Source organism: Esox lucius, chromosome 2 (assembly GCF_011004845.1).
Source record: "Esox lucius isolate fEsoLuc1 chromosome 2, fEsoLuc1.pri, whole genome shotgun sequence".
Lineage (NCBI taxonomy): Eukaryota > Metazoa > Chordata > Actinopteri > Esociformes > Esocidae > Esox > Esox lucius.
The window spans coordinates 34,950,818-34,972,997 of NC_047570.1; the positions used below are offsets into that span (position 1 = coordinate 34,950,818).

General features: G+C 38.5%; 2 long non-coding RNA genes across 3 annotated transcripts; one reads left to right on the forward strand and one right to left on the reverse strand.

The window, feature by feature from the left end:
- Positions 1-1,781: 1,781 nt before the first annotated feature.
- Positions 1,782-18,538, reverse strand: LOC105008821. 2 transcript variants are annotated; one of them, XR_004576473.1, is made up of 5 exons: positions 18,374-18,538; positions 4,125-4,244; positions 2,715-2,801; positions 2,350-2,459; positions 1,782-2,242 (listed from the first exon to the last, which is right to left on the reverse strand). It is a non-coding gene; the product is annotated as an uncharacterized LOC105008821 (long non-coding RNA). The 2 variants fall into 2 exon arrangements; XR_001198403.4 differs by lacking the exon at positions 18,374-18,538 and adding an exon at positions 8,355-8,495.
- On the forward strand, positions 7,817-10,030 carry LOC109616434. Its single transcript, XR_002197570.2, has 2 exons — positions 7,817-7,907; positions 8,783-10,030. It is a non-coding gene; the product is annotated as an uncharacterized LOC109616434 (long non-coding RNA).
- Positions 18,539-22,180: the final 3,642 nt, after the last annotated feature.

The window sequence follows — 22,180 nt, forward strand, 5'->3', positions numbered from 1 at the left end:
GATAGAGACGATGGAGGATCTCTGTGAACTTTCCAGGGAGTTGGTGAGAGACATTTTTAACTTAGCGGAGGATGTAGAAGCAGGACCTGCTGACCCAGAGCATGTAGCTAGTAACGCAGAGGAACTTATTGAAGTTGTTGGAATCATTTCCGCAATTTACGACGAAGATATCAACCACTGAGTGATTGCAAATCTAGAAGTTGTCCACCGCTTCTCTGGGACCAGGGCGCATCAGGCCCAACACACACAGGGACTGGGGCCGTTTGTCATTTGACCTACCGAGTGCAGTTCTGGAGCATCAAGTTCTTTGTGGAGTTCCCCCTGGTCAAATTGCAGCAATGTTCAGAGTGTCAAAGAGGACCATCAGGACCATCATACTGTAAAATGGTATAATATAATAATAGAAAAGGATATAATCTTAGGAGGCGAAAAATCTCAGGTCATGTCTGTTGCATGTGGGATCTATATATATATATATTTATATATTAATAGGGACAATATCTGATAGTATAGTAAATTTTTGAGGCTGTGGTGGTTCTGTAATAGTTGACTGTTTTACACATATTATGAATTTAATTATGACACCACTATATCCTCAAAATAAGTAGCCAGTGAGTGTGTGGTTATTCACTGTGTCTGGCAATAATAAAGCTCATATGGTCTTACAGAGCTTTATCGCCGCTGTTGAGCAGCATGGGCTGCCATCAAGGGTACGGTCTGATAAAGGAGGGGAGAATGCAGATGTGGCAGAATTCATGATCAGAAGCAGAGGTACCGACAGGAATTCACACATCACAGGCAGAAGTGTCCACAATCAGCGGTTAATAAATATGTTTGGCAACTAGGCTCACACAACTAACATAACAGTTAAATGTACTTTAGCATATGTCACATATATTAACAATTTGCAATTTTATCCTAAACACAGAATAGAGAGGATGTGGAGATGTTTATGAACATGCCCTGGACCTCTTCTATCAGATCTTCACTTCATTGGAATATCAGGGAACACTGAATCCAGACAATGAAGTCCATCTTTTCGCTCTGCACCGGATCTTCCTTCCACTGGTTCAGCAAAGCCTCAACTCTTTCTGAGATGCTTGGAACTTTCATGGTCTTAGAACTCAAAGGAATCAGTCCCCACAGCAACTCTGGAGAAGTAACAGAGAGCAAGGCCCTGAGGAGGATCCTACTGAGGTTAATGATTAACTTTAAACACTTTTTAAAATTGTTTCCCCAAAGGAATTATGGGAGAAAATATTGCGCTAAATGTGAAACTTTAAATGAAACATTTATTATAGACTATTGTCTCTTTAAAATCTCCTGAGCTTTCAAAGATCAACCTGTGAGCTGTAGTTTCCACAGTGCATACTATGCACAGCTGTATTATTTTACAAAACTGAATTTAATAACTAACATTTCATTTCTCACCGACTTGGTGACCAAAAATAGCAGTCTTGTGTAATGACATGTCAAACTAGTTTTAAGTACAAGATTGATTATGCTTGTCATCCATTCAGGTTCCTGAAGAGTATGGGATCAACTGGAACGGACCTAACAGCCTTCATGGAGGCACAGTGTCTGGCCCCAAGGTTCAGCTGGCCCGTGAACTCTCAGATGAGGAGGTTGCAATTTTGCCAGCTCCAGGAGTTTCTGTTACTGAAGCACTTAGACTATATGTAAAGACTGAGGAAGTGTTATCAAGAATCTTAGAAGACTGATGTCCAACCCATGTTTTTATTTGTTGTGTTAAAACAAGCAAGGAAAAACTGAAAAAGTTTACTTAATAAGAAAAAAAAATAGCTGTTTTATAGCTGTCTTCCTGTCTCACTACGGTCCACAGAATGACTAACATGAATGCTGTACTGTTAGCACTGAAGGTGCAGAACTGTTTGATTTCAGTAAATGGAAAAAATATGTAGAATAAAAAAAATTGTCAACTACTGCACAGTGTGTTAATGTTTTCAAAGACACTGAACTTGTGTCAATTCATCTGAACAGTATATGCATTGACATCGGTCTGAAAAAGCTTAAACAAGCCCAAATCCAGTACTGTTTATGGCAGCAACAAGTGCTTTCTCAAAGTCCCTGTAGATTTTGAAATGAGCTGGCAGCTTTAGTGTTTCAAAGCATGTGGAGGATGTAGGAAGGGGTCCCCCAGAAATCTTCACTCTCAGTTCAGGAGGAAGCATCTCCCAGCCAACCCAGAATGTCAGCAGCTGGGCCAGGGTACCCGATGAAGCTAAAGGTCATAAAAGGGATTAAAGACATGTAGTTCAACTTTAATTGATCATATCTATCCATGAGACACAGAAGCATTTGTAAAGAGAGCAAATAAGGTGTTTATACCGGTTTCAATGAACATCCTTAGAAAGCCAGTGATGCGGCAGGTGGAGTCTAAGTCAAAGTCTTCATCATCACTGTCCTCAACTGGCCATGTGATTTTTTTATAGGAGCATCTTAAAGAAAACAAAAATGTTAATTATTTTAAAGGGAGAACTTATTTTAGTGAAGGAATTTGCAGATCACATTCTTGGAAAATGGAAAAAAATTTAATATAGGTTTAATTTATGTTTGTTTCAAATGCTACTGGATACTTGAATTTCCCTCTAGATAAATAAAGTATATATCTATTTCTATCTATCTATCTATCTATCTATCTATCTTTAGAATACAGTGCAGTGTGGCTCCATCCGTCAGTTTGCCCTGTGTACCTGTGTTGTTTGTAGATGATTCTCCAAGAGCAGCAGCACTCACAAGAAGCCTGGGAGGGATGACTGTGAGGGACCTCCAGCCTATGTCTGTAGTAGAAGATGAGGGATTCTGGGCATTTGTAAAAACACTTAGCAGAAAGAAAATGACTGTGTGGCAGCTCCGTCGCCACACAGCTGGCACAGCAATGCCAGCAAATTTTGCAGGCATTGAGACCAATCACTCTCTAGCTGCTAGTACATTTCTTGATGCTAGGTTTAAACACCTTGGATTTCAAGACAAAAACAATGCTGAGGGAATGAAAAAACGACTTTCCTCTGAGCTGAAGGAAGTCTACCAGACAGTAGAGTTCTCAATCAATCAATCAATCAAACAAATTGTATTTGTAAAGCGCCTTACAACAGCCAAAAGGTGCACAAGGCGCTTTCCATTAAAAGCTTCAGTAGACAACAGAATATAAAAAATATTAAAACATACAAAAATATAAGATAAATAAAGAAAAATGTATATATACATATATATACATACACATACACCCGCATACACATATACACACACATACACACGCATACACACACATACACACACATACACACACATACACACACATACACACACATACATACATACACACACATACATACATACACACACATACATACACACACATACACATAAAATATATAAAATGAGCAGTCGAGTCAGAGATTACGTGTTAAAAGCCTGTCTGAACAGATGTGTTTTCAACTGCGATTTAAAAACACTGAAAACGGTGATGTTTCGCAGGGATGGTGGTAAAGCGTTCCACAGAGTTGGGCCCTGAACTGCAAATGATCGGCCTCCAAACTTTTTGTATTTGAATTTGGGAACGACCAGAGAGGTGTGTTCAGAGGAGCGGAGAGCTCTAGCAGGTTGGTAGACCGTTACTAATTCGGTGAGGTAGGCCGGGGCCAGACCATTGATGGCCTTGAATGCAAACAGCAGGACCTTGTACTCCACCCTAAACCGCACCGGAAGCCAATGGAGCGAGCAGAGGACTGGGGTGATGTGAGAGCGTTTGGAGGTGTTTGAGAGGAGACGTGCTGCTGCATTTTGTACCAGTTGAAGCCGATTGAGGAGTGATTTATTAAATCCAGTGTAGAGGGCATTACAGTAGTCAATCCTCGAGCTGATGAAGGCATGAATGGCTTTTTCAAGGTCAGCTTGGGACAAGAATGTTTTGACCTTACTAAGAAGCCTTAGCTGGTAAAAGCTCGCCTTAACAACCGCACTAATCTGTTTATCAAATTGCATACTTTTGTCAAAAATAACACCCAGGTTACGCACAGTGGGTGCAAACTGGGGTGTGAGAGGGCCAAAACTAGGAGAACTGCAGGGTGAATCCGGGCTAAACAGAATGTATTCAGTCTTACCTTCATTAAAGTGAAGGCAATTCTGAGAAAGCCACAGTTTAATGTCCTGAATGAAGTTATGGAGAGGGTCCAGCGCAGAACGATTGTTCAGAACCACAGGAAGGTAGATCTGAAGGTCGTCTGCATAGAAATGGAATTGAATGTTATGATTGGAGATGAGTTGACCAAGAGGCAGCATATAGAGTGAGAACAGAATAGGACTGAGAATGGAACCCTGAGGCACACCAGATGACAAAGGGGCAGCTGAGGAGGAAAAATCATTAAGCATAACTGAAAAAGTTCTGTCAATAAGATATGAAGAGAACCAATTGAGCACTGTGCCCTGCAGACCGACAACATGTTGAAGACGGGAGATGAGGATGGCATGATCCACGGGGTCAAATGCAGCGGTAAGGTCCAGTAACACCAAAACCACCGAGCTTTTACTGTCCAGGGCTCTGAGAATGTCATTATGGACCCTCAGTAACGCTGATTCGGTGCTATGTCTAGACCTGAAACCAGACTGAAATGTATCCCCCATGCCGTGCAGTTGGAGGTGAGACTGAAGCTGGGTGAAAACAAGCTTCTCCATCAGCTTGGACAGAAATGACAGGAGGGATATTGGGCGGAAATTGGACAGTATGGAGGGATCAAGGTTGGGTTTCTTGAGCAGCGGTCTCACAATGGCATGCTTGAGAGCAGTGGGAACAGTGCCCAAACTAAGACAGCTGTTTAGGAAGGAGACAAGGAAAGGACCTATGATGTCAATAGCCTCTTTCAAAATCCTGGCAGGAACAGCGTCTAGAGGACAGGTGATAGGCTTCAACTCATGGACAGCTTTTTTTAGGTCCACAAGAGTAACTGCATCAAGTCTCCAGCACACATTGTGTCGGTTGGGAGGGAACGGCAACAGCAGGGGCTTGTGTGATGGTTTGCCTAATAGACAAAACTTTGTCCAAAAAATACTGTTTGAATGCATTGCAAGTATTTACCAATGCCTCATTCACTACACCAGACACCGGATTTATGACAGTGTTAATAGTGCTAAACAGGATTCCAGGACGGTGGCTATTGCTATTGATGAGATTGGAAAGGTATTGACCTTTCTCCCACTCCAACTCCAAGCTCTGCATTGGCACCTACTTTTAGCTCTGCCTCAGTGCCTAGCTCCAAGAGTCCTGCACTTGCCCCAGACTCAGCTCCAACAAAAGTAGGGTTGTAGGCAGATTTTGACACACAAGTTGCGTCTACCCAACATCACCGGTCAGCTACCACAGACGTAATAATTGAAATGCGTCGTTACTCAGAGGAAAAACTGATTCCCAGAGAAAAGGATCCACTTGTTTGGTGGCAAGAGCATCATCAAACCTTCCCAGGTTTAAGCAAACTTGCTGTAAAGTACTTGGGAATTGTTGCTACTTCTGTACCTGCAGAGCGGATGTTTTCAAAGGCAGGAGAGGTAGTGAGCAAAAAAACGGAACAGACTCAAGGGGAAAACTGTAAACATGCTCTTATTCCTTAACAAAAACCTGTGAATAAGGACAGTTTTCAGAACAGGCTCAGGTTTAACATTTTCAGGGGAGCTTATTTTTATTTTGTTTTTTTGTCAACATTAATGTTTTGTGAAAACAATTTGAGTTAACGGTTTTCAAGGGTGCCTGATTTACATGTGTTGTAAAGAACAGCAAAAAGTGGATATGGAATATTTTGTGACAAGGTTAAGAGTCAAAAATGTTTTGTGTGTGTGTAATTTTCAACCTGTTTTACAGTACAAGTCTCTGAGATTCTCTTTATAATTAAATAATATGAGAGTAGTTTATTGTCTTCTCATTATGCAGCTATAATTTGGAATTGATAAGCCTACAGCCTACTTTTTTACTTTACTTTAAACTAGTTGTCACATCACACTACAAATAAAATACTTAAAAAGTATTGGTATTGGCAATACCAGCCTGGGTATTACTTGTTATCGGATCGAATAGGAATTAACTGGTATTTGTAGTTCTAAACACATTTAGGGTGTTTTCACTCACTTTTTGTCTCTCCTACGGTGTTATTCCTCGCCTACAGACAGAGTCCATCACGTGCAGTTGGTGCAGTTCTCTTAATCCATGACCATGATGATCTCCCCTTGTGTGTCGCTATTTTCTTTCTAGCTTTTTGATTTTGACTTAAATAGCGCCCCCTTTTTTGATTTGTTCTTAATTTTTTTGCTCAGGTGATTATTTCTTGTACATGGACAACATTTGGAAATACGCATGTATATTCTTCTCCCCAACTAGAGTTTTGTATGTTAAAAAAAATTATTTAAAAAATCCATTCAATGATGCTGATGGGAAATTATGCAAACTAGGCGATGACGTAATTTAGCGACTTCTAGGACAGCCAATAGCGACTTTCCTTACTGAGGAGTTGGCAACACTTGTCCCGGCTCTCGTCAGACGATGTTGGATCTGGCCGAGTGCGGTCGGTGTAGCGGGAGACAGATGTATAAAAGACGATGTTTAATGTGTTTAAACAGGCTGATTGTTGTTAGTATAGATTTTTAACAGTTGGACAAATGTATTCTCTTCCGTGTATATTAGTTTATTATTCAGTTCTGAGTGTTTTAGTGAGCTAGCTTACATGTTATGTTTTCACATGTATGTGCGTTGGCATTCGCCATTTTGTGTTCTGCACTGCGCCCGTATAAGTATATATATCTTTTTCTTTATGTTGTTAGGCGTGTGTTGAGAGCGTATGACCAACGCTGTGATTTTATCTTTTTTAAAACACTGAACATGTATGTTATTTGCACAGGACTTGCTGTGATACATTTTTTTTTGTAATTTTGTAATGCTGAGAGGCAGTTAAAGTGTGAGTGTGTGACATGAGAGCAGTTTTATATAAACCTAAATATTAAAAAAGTATTTTTATATTCTTATGTGGTATTTTTGCATTTATTGTTTCATATGTTGGGATTTTATTTAATTGAGAAATGAAATTATTTCTCAGACGATGTTGGATCTGGCCGAGAGCGGCGTGTATCAACGCTGTGATTTTCTCTTTTCTAAAACACTGAACAGCAATAAATGTCCTGTGCCAAAGCCCGAGTCTCCAGTCGTCTGCTTCACACGTTAGACACAACGCAGGTAATCGGTACTGAGGCCAGGCCGGTTACACATCCGTGTGTGACTTTGGGCCAGACTAAAATAGACCACAACCCCTTGCGCAGTAAGAGGATTAGGTCTCCACGATACTCTCGTCTTTTCAAAAGTCTGTTATTCTTGTCATATGTTCTATCTATTTTGTCTTACGGACTCTTGTTTGTAATATTATTGAGATGTAAGGAAACGTTTTTTTTTTTTATTTTAGCCTACACATGGACTTAATCGCTGAAATTGACCCGTTACTCACTGTTAATGAATTTTGAGCTATAGGGAGTACACTGTAAGAGAGGATTCTGTGGTCATGTAGATTTGAATTAATGTATTAGGTCAAATATATTCAATATGATTGTTTTTGATTTTGTGGTAAATTTTCAATTACATTTCAAATAAAAATGTTTGGAATAAAATCCACCCATTGTAGTTAAGTAAAACATAAGCATTATATTCATCTAATCCCAAATCGAGAGAATATTGAGTGAATTCAAATTAATGTAATCAGGCATATTTTAATTGAAATGCACTTCCTGTCAAAGTGCGCCTTTTTTAAATGCAGCAGGCTACTATCTAGCCACAAGACATTTGAAGAGAGTACAGACAGTGAATCTCCGTCTTCTTCCACATTGCTCATCTTGCAAAATTGAACTCGTTGACTAAAGTAAGAAAACTTATTTTGTTATGACTGGGCTAGTAAGAAGAACGCATGTAGTGGTATATTACAATATAAAAAGACACAAATTTGGCTTCTGTTGGCAAGGCTATATATTAATGTAGTCGTGTGATTTTGTTGCGGTATAATATGAACACAGCGGTTAGCTAGCACTTAACGTAACGTTAGCAGGAGGTGAGGGAGGTTAGCTAACGTGACACAAACTTCCTCATTTTACAGCTAAGCCGTACACTAAACGTTTCTGAAAACATTTTTGTAGCAGAATACGGTTTCATATGTGATCAGCTGCGTTTAGTTTGATAGTTTGAGTTTCATGAGCCGGCCGCCGAACTCCATTGAAAAAAATGTCTATTTAACATAAAGATGACTGGTGATGAATGGCTTGTTAACTAACGCTAGTCATTTACATTTTTATCGAAATAACCCCACACTTACCCACAAAATATGTGCCGAATCAAACAGTGGCCCCTACAGTTACTGTATTCTTTAAAATATCATGTTGCTGGTCCTGAAGGCTTATTTCAATTTGTGTATTTTTATTGGGGAGTTCTGCATTACTTAGGGGCTGAACTTCTGTGCTTTCGGCGCCTTCAGCAGACACACCCTCTGTGTCTCAGAGCACTCTTGCCACTTTTTTTTTTATAAAAGACAACTTAGAATAATAATTTGTCTGATGTTTTTTCCACAAAATAAGTTAAATTATATATCATAAAAATCCTTAAAATTAAATCAACTCCTTTTCCCATCTAAATATGTAAATATTTTGCATGAATTCATTTCATTTTTCACACTGGGATAATTTTCATCTGTAGAAATGAAACTGAAAGGCACTTCTCATATTTAAAACTTTGTGTTTTTCTTAGGTGCCGCCAAATGAGATGGCAGTGTAAAGTCTGTGGATTCAGAGCGACAACAAGTGACCTTCTGCACCATTACAGACTACAGCACAGGACGTTTGAGATTGGAAATTCAGTACCTTGTCTCGATTATGATTGTCCATGCTCCTTTAAAACATTAAGTGCCCTCCACACACATTTGTCAAGATATCATGCAGAGGATAAAGCTAAGGGGACAGACGTAGTCCTCTCTTTCACGTGTTATTTGCTCAGCTAAATATCCTACTGAAAAATAATATTTCCAAAAGCTCTGCAATCACCGAAAGAGTCATGTTTGTGCACAAAAGCAGAAAGCACAACCATCATTCACTTGAAGACTTGAAGCCAGATGTCATTGGTGAACACCAAACTTTACCAAATGAAAGCTATCCTTTAGTCCCAGGTGATAGTGATGATAGTGATACCAGTATAAATCCTCCATTGGATATATCAAATGAAATTCACCAAAGAATTGGCTCACTTCTCTTGAAGTTGGAAAGTGTGCACCACGTTTCTGGTAAATGTATTGATGATTTGGTGGAGGAGCGTCATTTTACATACACGGCTTCTGCTCCAGCAATTCGTCAGCTTGTCAATGCAAGTTTGAAAAGGTGTAATTGTGCTGTGGAGGAGGACATTGTTAACAAATTGGTGGTGGAACTATGCAAGTCACACCCTACAAGCAAGGTACTGGGAGAAGATGGGCCCTCTGGGTCAGTTTTATACTAAGACACTAACAATTTAATGTTGCAGGACACTGAGAACTTGGAGGAACTTGGAACAGCTCATAATGGCCATTACTGTGACCCCAAAGCCTGGAGCTTCTACAAGCAACAGCCCAAAGAACATTGGAATCGTCATAGAGGGCGTGGAAGTCATCACGGGACTTTGAGATATTGCAAGGGCTTGCTCTGTCCTCCTTGGCTTGACCTATGCGCTGAATCTCAATTATCCAGACAGCTGAAGTACACCTTTGAGGTATTCCAAAAACTTTTCTTGTTACTGGATGATTCAAAGCTGTCAAACAATGTCCAGTCCCTCAAGAGCAAACTTCTGGCTTGAAATAAGACTGGTTGCAGAGCAAAATGTTGTGCTACACAATGTCCAGCTTCTACAGAGCTTGAGAATTGCAGATTTGAAAGTGTTACGTTTTTAAGTTGGCACTGATTTGTCCCACGAATGTTATGACATTTTACATTTTTGTAAGTTCAAAATACAAAGGTATTTTACTTTGTACAAATTGCACTTTTATGATTTATGTTTTGGCACATGCCATTATGGAGGATTTTTCTTCAAGATCTTTATTGATCTAATTGAAGTGAGAAAGCATGCAAAAAAAAAAAAAACTTTTTGATGATATTCTAATTTTATGACCTGTGTGTGTGTGTGTGTGTGTGTGTGTGTGTGTGTGTGTGTGTGTGTGTGTGTGTGTGTGTGTGTGTGTGTGTGTGTGTGTGTGTGTGTGTGTGTGTGTGTGTGTGTGTGTGTGTGTGTGTGTGTGTGTGTGTGTGTGTGTGTGTGTGTGTATCCCACTAATTGGACTAGCTCCAACTCGAAAAGCGTAACAGCTGACACATTAGGAGTGTCTCCTAGCCAATGGGATCTTCTCCTCCTAGCCAATGGGATCTTCTCCTTTTTACTTCAGCTGACTTTTAATCAGCGAAGTTTAAATGCGGGTCTTAGTGCGGTTTGTGTTCAGCCTTAACACTGAGGAAATGCTCTGAAAATCTCAAATCGCATACTTGCATAATATATAATACGCTGAAAATAGTACGACAGAACTTCCTGGATGGTCTAATATTTCTGGTGGATTTCCGAAGAATGTATCTGTAGCAGATACGAAGAAGTGTTTGTATTCCACCAAATATCCCTCGTTTTACTGCGCATTCGTTTTTGTTTATTTGCTCCTTATTCAATGAAGGGATTGGGTATGTATTTTTCATGGGTAATGCGCGTATTATTTGCGTGGGTCGTTTTGTGGACGTACTATTTGTTGTCCCGGCTCTCGTCAGACGATGTTGGATCTGGCCGAGAGCGGTCTGTACTTAGTGCAGTCCTCTCTTTCACGTGTTATTTGCTCAGATAAATATCCCACTGAAAAAGAATATTTCCAACACCTCTGCAATCACCGAAGGAGTCATGAAACCATAGTGTGTTTTTGTTGGATGTACATTTAAGACAAATATGTGTGGGAAAATGTTGTGCCCAAAAGCATGGGAATTGAACATCTGAAAGTGCTGCTATGTTTGTAAGTTAGCACTGATTTGGACTCTTATCCCACGAATGTCAGTGACATTTCTATTGTGGTTAGTTCAAAGTACAAAATGTTTTTACTCCATACAAATTACACTTTTCTGCTTTTGTTTTGGTACATGCACTTCTGGGTGATCATTATTGACACAATTTAGTGGCTAAGTGAGGTGAGAAATCATGGAAACACATGTTTATGGACACCACCATTTTGTAATATGGCATTTATTTTGGTTTTTACAAAATAGTTTGAAGTCAGCATTCTGTCCTTTTCAAATGTCTGGTTTGAAATGCAAGATCCAACTTCTGGTTTAAAATGACTGTGGTTGCAGTGTACACTGATGTGCTACAATGTGTCGAAAGCACAAAAGTGAATTGTTAATAATAAAATTCTTATTCCTAAGAAATAATATTTAGAATTCATTGCATTGATTAAATTCAAAATTTATCTGCATATTGATTTGATGATTATTACTCAATTATATATCATTGATATGTAGAATAAAAAAATTATTAGTACTATTTACACATTAGGGAGTTTCTACTCAGTATTTTTGTTTAGGTTATAATTAATTATGTACTGTTTTCTTTTCAAATCTACTCATATTAAATGGGATACTATTAAGGGTCTCTTAATTAATATTTACTCAATACCAAACCTTGTGAAATGTAATTAATAATATTGCTTGTAATCTGTTGCCTCATTTTTATTGAGTAGATACTGTGTTGAGAATAACTTCATTCTAACAATAATTTCAGCTGCGACCCCAGTGGAAAGTGCACCTGCAGCAAGTCAGAATGAAATATTCTATCAAGTGGTGTGTATTAATAGTTATCATAAATAAAGATGAGAACTATTAATAGTTCTCAACGCCCTAAAGACTGTGGAGATGATAGTGGACTTAAGGAGAAGCACAGATGCCCTTCGCCCCATCGCCGCCCCATCGCCGTGCGTGGCTCCCCAGTCAACTCTTACAAAAGAGATCAACCTGCCAATGACTATCATCATACCATCATAGAGTCCATCCTGACCGTCTGGAACACTGCAGCCGCTGCCAAAGACAAGGGCGATTTACCGCTCTGCACAGAGGGTGATTGGCTGCAATCTGCCGTCTCTACATGGCCTAAACACCTCCAGGACGCAGAGGCGAGCGGTAAAGATTGGGTCTGATCCCACTCACCCAGGAAATTGACTATTCAGTGCTCTCCCCTCTGGCAGAAGGCTGAGGTCTATCAGGACCTCATGAACATTCCCCTGGAACCAAATTGACTATAGCCCACTCGCCACAACACTGAACAGAAAAATCTATAACCTTCTACCACATACACACATAACCCTCAACTGGACAAGACTATTACCCCTCCCCACATACATAAACAACCCTCAAATGGACAAAATCTTGCACCTTACATATACTGACCCAGGACACCTAGCCTCCAGACTGGTCACCATGGACTGACACCTAGCCTCCAGACTGGTCACCATAAACCGACCCAGGAAACCTAGCCAACAGACTGGTCACCATGCACAGACACAGGACACCTAGCCTCCAGACTGGTCACCATCCACCGACCCAGGAAACCTAGCCAACAGACTGGTCACCATGCACAGACACAGGACACCTAGCCTCCAGACTGGTCACCATCCACCGACCCAGGAAACCTAGCCAACAGACTGGTCACCATGCACAGACACAGGAAACCTAGCCAACAGACTGGTCACCATGCACAGACACAGGACACCTAGCCAACAGACTGGTCACCATGCACAGACACAGGACACCTAGCCAACAGACTGGTCACCATGCACAGACACAGGACACCTAGCCAACAGACTGGTCACCATGCACAGACACAGGACACCTAGCCAACAGACTGGTCACCATGCACAGACACAGGACACCTAGCCAACAGACTGGTCACCATGCACAGACACAGGATACCTAGCCAACAGACTGGTCACCATGCACAGACACAGGACACCTAGCCAACAGACTGGTCACCATGCACAGACACAGGACACCTAGCCAACAGACTGGTCACCATTAAATGGTGGTCACATATCTATCACGTGACAAAGGATTTACGGCCATTTTAACATACTGCCATCACATAATGTGTCTTTCATTGTCTTAAATATAAGTAGGAGTTTTAAGCCCAAATAATGTAGGCTTTCCTACATGTCAGATCAAATACGATATGATCACGTACCTACACATTGACGTTGTGAAATGACTTCCTATTCACATAATCCCCCTCATGTTCTCCCAGGGGCGCTCTGATCGGGATATACAGTCAATCGCACCAATCACCCTCGGGATTCCTATGGAAAGAATGTGTTCTATACAGTGGATATAAAAAGTCAACACTACCCTGTTAAAATGCCAGGTTTTTGTGATGTAAAAGAATGAGACAAAGATAAATCATGTCAGAACTTTTTCCACTTTTAATGTGACCTATAATGTGAACTATTCAATAAAAAAACAAACTGAAATCTTTGAGGGGAAAAAAGGAAAAGTAAAAACCTTACAATAACCTGGTAGCATAAGTGTGCACACCCTCTTATAACTGGGATGTGGCTGTTTTCAGAATTAACCAATCACATTCAAACTCATGTTAAATAGAAGTAATTACACAGGGTGCGGTTTCACCAAGGCCCACGGTGGGTTGGTGCTTGGTTACGTGTGGCCTCGTGCTCTGCCTCTGTCATTAATTATTGTTTGTATTTTCACTTGTATTTTCAAGTGTATTTTCACTGAGATGAGAGTCGATATCTTAATTACAGAACACCATCGGGGTAAGCTAGAGGAGTTGCACGGTCTCTTCAAGGACACCAATGACCAATATTTGGGTCCGATATACAAATGTTGCTGTCAAAATTCTAAGTAGCATAAACATTAACACAAAACTTTCTTAATATGCATTTAAAAAAGCATATTATACTAGAACAACTAGTAAACATACTAGAAAACAGAACATTTAAAAATTATATATTGAAGAATAAAGTGCAGAAATTATTGGGAACATACATTTTATATAGATAAAGATAATTGGCTAAATAGCTCCCCAGGTATAGTACATTTTACTGTTTGCAATCTTTTTCGGGTCTCGTTCCTGTAAAAATTAATGAATGAAGCAAAACTTTACTGTAACTTTAACTTGTCTGTGGTATAGCCATCTGCAATGAAAGTTTCAAAAGTTAAGAGGGTCACAAAACTAAAATATACTTAAATTATTAGAGCACAAAAATGCTTCACTTATTACAGCACAAAAGTATTGGAGAACCTATGTGTGTAAGTTGGTCCCGATTCTAAGAACGTAATGTAGGCCTATTAACATGATAACAGGGAGCCTGTCATTCCAAATGCCGGCACATTTGGAAGATCCAGTCGACATTGGCGCACTGATTGTGAGAAGCTCACTACGCAGGGCGACCTTGATCACTAATAAATATTGGCAACAGTCCTGAAAAAACATTGTGATGTTTTCGTAATATGAAACATGTATTTCAAAACATTGAGAGCTGGAAATGATTTAGCGTATTTCACTCTGCAGTTTCAGTTTCATTATTATTTTCTCTCTCTCCGTGATCTTAGGTCTACGTATCGCGTGACATGACAATTCAACATGGAACTATGGCATATGGCAAGCCGTTTTATCATATAGAAATGTTTGATATCAACAATTCGAAAATTTTATATCAACAATGGCATTTTCGATATGAAGTAATGGAAATTTCTATATCAACAATTCGAATTCTTTATATAATTGTTTTGTGTGCAATTGACCTTCACGTGGGCGGGAGTACATTTGCAGGCAGTCTGTTTGCAGAGCTGTAACATTTTTGCTACTTTACAATGCCGCCATTGTAAACCTTGCGATCCGTTGGCGTCCGTCTTACATCTTAAAATGGATGAAGTTTAATTTTTTCAAACGTATCTATTCAACCTACGGCTCTTTTGTCGTGACAAGAAAGGTAATAATTAAATTATTGTTTATCAATGTAAAGCTATACATTATTTGTAATAAAACTACTATTGACTAACTTTCATTTTTGGAGCTGTAGGCTGGCATGGGGTTAAACGCCTCTCCTGTAATTCTCCACCAAACCACGGCATTTTTTTCTTAGCAAGTAATTCCACAAAAAACGATGTTGACATAAGTTGATCTTATTTTTTGTGATGTGATGAAATTGGACCATGAAACTGATTTTTTTATATGTCAGCAGGAAGGCCTTAGGCTAAGTAGTCCACTTGTTCAGAGATAACAGTTTAAAAAACGTTTTATAGCAATCCTGTTTTTATGTGGTGATCATGTTTGGGGCAAAACGCCCCCTCTCCTTTGGGGGAAATCCTAGGGAGGTATTTTACCCATGAGAAAATATTGGAAATATTATAACAATAAATGTTCTGAAATATTACAAAGGTTCAAGATATAGTCTAATATTAGTAATATTTTGTTTAATAGTTAGTTTACTGAGCATATATTAATACTAATATAATAGTCCTATAGTATAATGGACTAATAATCAATTGGCACTGATATTGAATTAATTGCTAAATATTACTGATTTAATGTTTTTAACTTAATACTTTCGCACGGTTAACAAAACCTTTAAAAATAGTCATCAAAAGTTATTTGAAATTGTAATTAATGTTATATATATAGCTTTTTGCCTTTAGATATTGGAATGTTCAATATCACGGTTAAAATTAGTTTCGTTAAGTCACTTTATTAATACTGCTATCACGATTGAGTTCTTTTCAACCGTATGGATTACATTCATAGAAAATAATCTATTCTATCCAGGGGACATATTACCCCATATGGAAGGGCATTTTGCCCCCCGATAGTGGGGTAAAACGCCCCATTTACATAGTTTGGCATTGGATTAAGTTGCAATAAAATAAAATCATTCCGCCCAACTTTTTTTTTCTAAATGTATTTGTCTGACTGTAGTCAATATGTTTATATAAAAATCTGACCAAACCTTGCTTTTTTGAGTCCGAAAACAGAGATTACCCTTAAGGGGGGCGTTTTCCCCCAAGTTACCGTAGATCCAAAAAAGTCCATAACAATACAAAACCAAAGCATAGTACATAAGTATTTTTTTCTAGATTGTAGTTACTTAAGTTCAAGTCACAGTCCTGACTTTGATACACATTGCATCCCTGTATCTGTCTCACTATAAATGCACCTGTGAAGTGACTTTGAGGGAACCTCCATTTTGAATGTATCTTTTTTATTAGGTAGGCATGGACAAGACTGGTAAGACGTCATCAGAAGAGATAAGTTAATGAATTCTGAAGTCACACTCAGGTGACTAGAGTAAAAGGGTCCCATCAATGGTCCGGCCCATGATGTGTATTTGACCATTGGAGGCTCTGTGGCAGCATCTTTCAGGACATATCAGTTTTGAAGTAGTCCAAAAGTACAATTTAAAGTAGGTTACTGAGGTGGAGACAGCTGTTGGGGTAGAACTCCGCTGGCAGCCGTTCAAATGAACGAAACAACCGTTCAATTGGACGAGAAAACTGACCGAGTCAGTCTTTCACCAGTCATTCTCACTTAACCAAAGGCTCTGTGTACGATTTCGTTTGTGTTAATCATTACAATTCAAAATATACTACTACATAATTTTTTTTGTCCTACCATGTGTCCAATTATAGGTTACAAAAATGTATTTATAATGCTACTGTCTTGATCTATTTTCCTTTGCGAACATAAAACGAACAGCGTATTCCGTGGTTGGGTAGAACTCCACTGCCAGTCGTTCAAATGAACGAAACAACCGTCACTAGTTTTTGGGAAGGCTCTATATGACGTGCTGGTCTTGTGTGACAGTTATCGAAGCTAATACTGAATTATTTGAAGTCACTCAAGTGACATGGTTGAACGGAACACACCTCGCCCTGTCATTGTATCCCTTAAAATAGCCCCTGATTAATATTCTGAGTTGTAATCTGGAAAGTAAAATATGGACGGGGTCTTATTTATTTATTTATTATTTATTTAACCGGGTGAATTGAAAACAGATGCTTAATTACCGGAATGGCCTGGGTAGGTCACAATCACAAGTTAAGTAGAATAAGGAATTTAAAACCATATTAAAATCAATACTAAAACAATGGATTAAAACAATACTAAGACAATAGCTAAAAGAAACATGGAACCAAAATGGATTAAAACAGAAACAGAGCATAGTCAAGAGAAACAGACACACTCCTTTAAGAAATTGTCTCCAAGCAAATGTTTAAAATCTCCTAAAGGTACCACATTATCCAATTTAGAAGTATAAAATCATTCCACATGCGAGGGGCAAAAAAGGTAAAAGTAGTTCTATCAATTTCAGTAGAGATCTTAAGGAACTCTGAGGTCAACCTTTCCTGAGCCCATTTCTGGTTGCCTGTGGATCTATAGGTTAAAAGTGAATTAATATAAGGGGGTAGTTTATAGAGATGAACTGAAAAATGCATAGCTCAACGTGATTTTAAAGAGAGCCAACATACTTTTTGCTAGAGTAAGCAATGATGAGCCCTGAACCTGTCACCAGTGATAAAACGTAAGGCACTGTGAAATACTGCAAACTTTAAAGGAAAGCCTATCATTGATCCAAATGCCCAAATATTCATATTAATGGACATGGTTAATGACGGCTCCATCCAATGTACAAATGCATGAATCAGATATACTTTCACATACATTGGGAAATAGCGTAAACTTGGTTTTGCCTGTATTAAGTCCTAGTTTCAGTTCAACAAAGGCATTCTGTATGACCATAAAGGACAGACTGTTTAAAGCTCTGAGAGTGCCTGGTTAGCCATCGGTGCAAACCATACACAACAGCGCCATCTGTATGAAGGTGAAGTTTACAGTTATTCAGTGTTAATCCAATATTTTTTATGTAAATGGTGAAAAGAACCGGTCCAAGTAGTGATGGCCATTTGAGGCTTCATTAGCGTTATTTTAGCAGCAGTATATCATGCTGCCCGCACTCAGATTTTCTTTATAACAATCACTAGGTCCAAGGATCGAACACTATAAGTAGGGTAGCAAGCCCTGTAAGTACAGTGGAGTCCGCTTATGGCGATCACGGTTATAAGGCTAAGCCCCCTCTTGTCACCTCGTGGCGCCGGGCCTGATCCGCTTATAGTGATCAAAAAGCTTGGGACGGAATCGTTCCTATACAAATGCTGTTTAAATAATTCGCTTATAGTGATCAGGTAGTCCGCTTATAGTGTTCATTTTGGGTATTTTCATACATTTCAACATTAAAAAAACCTAATAAGAATTCATAAAATGAGTTAATTTTAATTGTTCCTACGTTACCTTTTTTACTTGTCGTGATATGCTCATTTCGCTAGCGTGAAGCTGTCTGGTTGCTTTTGGTTACCTACATCGAAATCATGGCGGGCAAAAGAAAGTAATTTTCGCTCCAAGAAAAACGTCTCCAGGAGAACAATGACAAGTCGCATTGACGTTGAAATTACGTTTCCAGTCTCATTGAATAAATACATGAAACTGGAAGGCAATTTTTCTGTAGGCTAGTTGTTATGTATTTATTGTATTTTTTTTTACTAAAAACTGAATATTTTTTTGGTTACATTTGTTTTAAAACTCTGCCACCAATTCGGCACTGACAGCTTACATGTTATTTCAAATGCACTGAAACTATTGTAGCCTATCGGCAAACTGTTACTAGCCTAATTGCACTAACGTACTTTGAAAAACTGCGGTGAAGTTAGCTTTATATTCAAGAATCGGATTTTGAACGCGAATACCTCATCAACGAAACCTACCAGAAATACAGCAATTACATATTCTAAATCTGCTGGTGATAGTGAACGAGCAACACGCCTTGTTTTTCCATTTCTGTTTCATATTAACAGCGTTTTTATATGTAAACAAAATGGTGCGGCAAAAACCATTTCAAAATATAGGATACATACCAGTAAAGCTACAAAACTCCCTCTTGCTACTGATGTGTTTATTTAACACATCAACAAACAGCGTGGCTCCACAAAACACTTTGAACGACAGAGCGGCTTACTTCTACCAGGTGAGAGGCAGCTACATCCCTCAGTGTTATGTACCGTGTTTTTGCTATATTTTTGCTTTATGTTGGATTCTTTATTCGCACTACGTAGATGTCGGGTGCTATGTCACAAGAATTTCATTATGCAGAATGACGAGATGTTTTTCAGTGCATTTGATAAATAAACTTTGAAACTTGAAACCTTAAAATGTCTTATAATAAAACATATCTTTCATTGAAAGAACCCGTCTGTCAAGTTTCGTTTTATTTAATTTTTTTACCACTTTTGTCATGTCATAATAATGAATAATAATAGTAATTTCTGCTTATAAACTTTTAAATTAGACTCTCAAAGAAATATCGATTTTTGATGTATTTAGATTTTTTAAATATAAATACAGAAGTCCACCAAAACAGTAAGGGCCATGTAAGTCCTAATACAAATAGAAAATAATTATAAACAAAGAAATGATAAATAAATTGCAAGAGGCCTTATAATAATGTTAAAAGAAATGTTTCCATTTAGAGTGGAACATTTGCTATTAGCGTTTAGGCTGCTAAACATTTTCTTTTTTAATAATTGTAAACTATAGTCAAATAGTTCAATGTCAATAGTAATTTATTGAAAAAACAACCTTTTCCGTCTTATCCATGTTAGACGGCATTGGTCAACTATATCCCACAACTACTATAACATAGAGTTTTTACTGATAACAAAGAAATAGCATTATTGTTTGTAGCTACCTGTCAAAGATCCACAGTTGTGGGTTCTGGCAGCCACAATGAAATAGTGAAGAGTGCTGGAGGTCTGCTGGAACTACACCAGCACATTCTAAGTGCAGCCACCCATTGCAGCTGTCACACTCTGTCCACTGGTGTGTGGTGACCTCAGGATACAGTAATCTGAAATAACATCAATACATACAATATTATACAATTTGAGGGTGAAGAGACTGTTAATGCGTAACATTTATATAATTAATATATTATTAACTAGGCACATCATAAGATAATATTATACATATTGTACTTTATAACTAGGTTTTTTCCAACAGTTATATACTATTAAGTAGTGCCATATATTTGTGTATTAGCCTTTGTGTTATCTATTGTCTGTGACATAAGTAATAACATACTGTTGCTCTGATGAGCCTTCCTGGAACACACAGACATGGATGTTGCTGGCCATGCACTGTTGCGTTCTCTTTTTCTTTCTACCTGTCAAATGTTTTTTTAATCAAAACAACACATAACAATTAAAGGAATCAGTACCAATAGCCACATAATATTTCAGACTATGATGGCTATTGTCACGTCTTCGGGGGCGGAACAAGGAGGAGCAGGAGAACGGCGTAGTGGTCACAGTCTTTTAATATATTGAGTAAATCAATGTAGATGAGCGAAGCGTGACCCAGCTCTTTGATAAACAGAGACAATAACACACAAAGACAGGGGGAGCAGAGGGAACATATATACTGGGGGGAATGATGAGGATGAGAACCAGGTGCGCTAAACAGGACACAGGTGAAATGCATAATGAGATGGACGGTGGTGTCAGAAGGCCGGTGACGTCGAACGCTGGAGCCTGTCTGCTGCAGGGGGAGGTGAAGCAGCAGAGGGCACAGTTGTCACAGCTATCCATATATTGCATCAACATTCTTAATTTTATCAATGTTGTGAATATGGGCTTAAATGTTTTTTAATGAAAGACCGAACAAAGATACACTTTCACATCCGCCACCATCTCTGTGGCATGGTAGAGGCCAAGGTGCTGTAGCTGGTTGTGGCCCAAACCCTCCTCCAGAACTTGCAAAGACTGCAGTTCCATTTGTGCCATCTGCAGTGCATTATCAATGATCAATAAGGACACTAACATGTAGCCTTACTTTGTTGCATATTAATGTACATGAATTATTTACAACTATAAACATCTTACAGTACTGTGCAAAATTCTTAGGAACCTGAACCTGAACTACAAACCATTTCTTGGGGAAGTAAGTGTTTATATGTAAAATAGGAAATATGCAGATCTAAATTTTTATCATTAGCATTCAATCAAAGTACCAAATCAATAGTGTTATAGTGTTTTACATAACTTAATTAGCATTTCTGTTTCTGTGTGTTTAATAAGATTCCTTAAAATGTCTTACCTTCATACCAAACACCCCACAGTTGTTCCCATCATTTTGCTTCCAATGTGCTGGGTATTTCTGTGTCCATTCCGTGAGGTCCCATATTTTGCCAAAGACAATGCTGGAAACAAACACATTTTTAATTGTAACTCTTAGAGCACTGCCAGACCTGTTAGAAGATGTATTACATGTTAAGTGTCTGTTTCAAAATATTTCAAACTGTAAACTTAGCTTCATGTTTCTGATGCATTATAAATTCAACATGTCTTTTTTGACTGGAAAATTACAGTAAATATCCCAACCAATTATTTCTCTTACTAGAAAGCAAGGAAAGGAGAATATTGCATGCTATCAGAGGTGAAAGTATGCCACTCTAATAATGAAACTATTGAAATATTGTGCATACAAAATTGTCATGTAATATACATTTGGATCTTCAGTTACTAGTGTATTTACTGTCAGCAATCAACCAGAACAAGAATAATTACATATACATTTTGTTTATAAAATGCACATTTAAGTACCTCAGCAACTGCATGTATTTCTCATAATTGTTTTGTACAGGACCAGGGGGTCGTACACCCTCATTTCTTTTCATGGTCCATCAAAAACCTGCGTATGCATGCACCAATTGCACCAATGTTGGGACAGAATGCTGCTGCTGAGAGCGGTTTTTGTTCCATTCCTTAGACATTTCATCTAGTCATTCTTACCTCACATTCCCTTAAATCTATACCTTCAGTATTTTGTGATATCTGGTGGACCTAATGTTTGATTTGGGTACGGCAAAGAACATGTTGGTCAAAAGTAAATGCAATGTGATTTTTTTCCTATGAGATCTATTTTCATTTAAACATCTAAAATCAAAAGGTTGGTTACAATATAAATCAGTTTTTTACTAGGGTGATGTGTCAGTTTTATACAGCAACAATTTGGTAACTGGTATAAGGTCACTTGTATAATGTCACT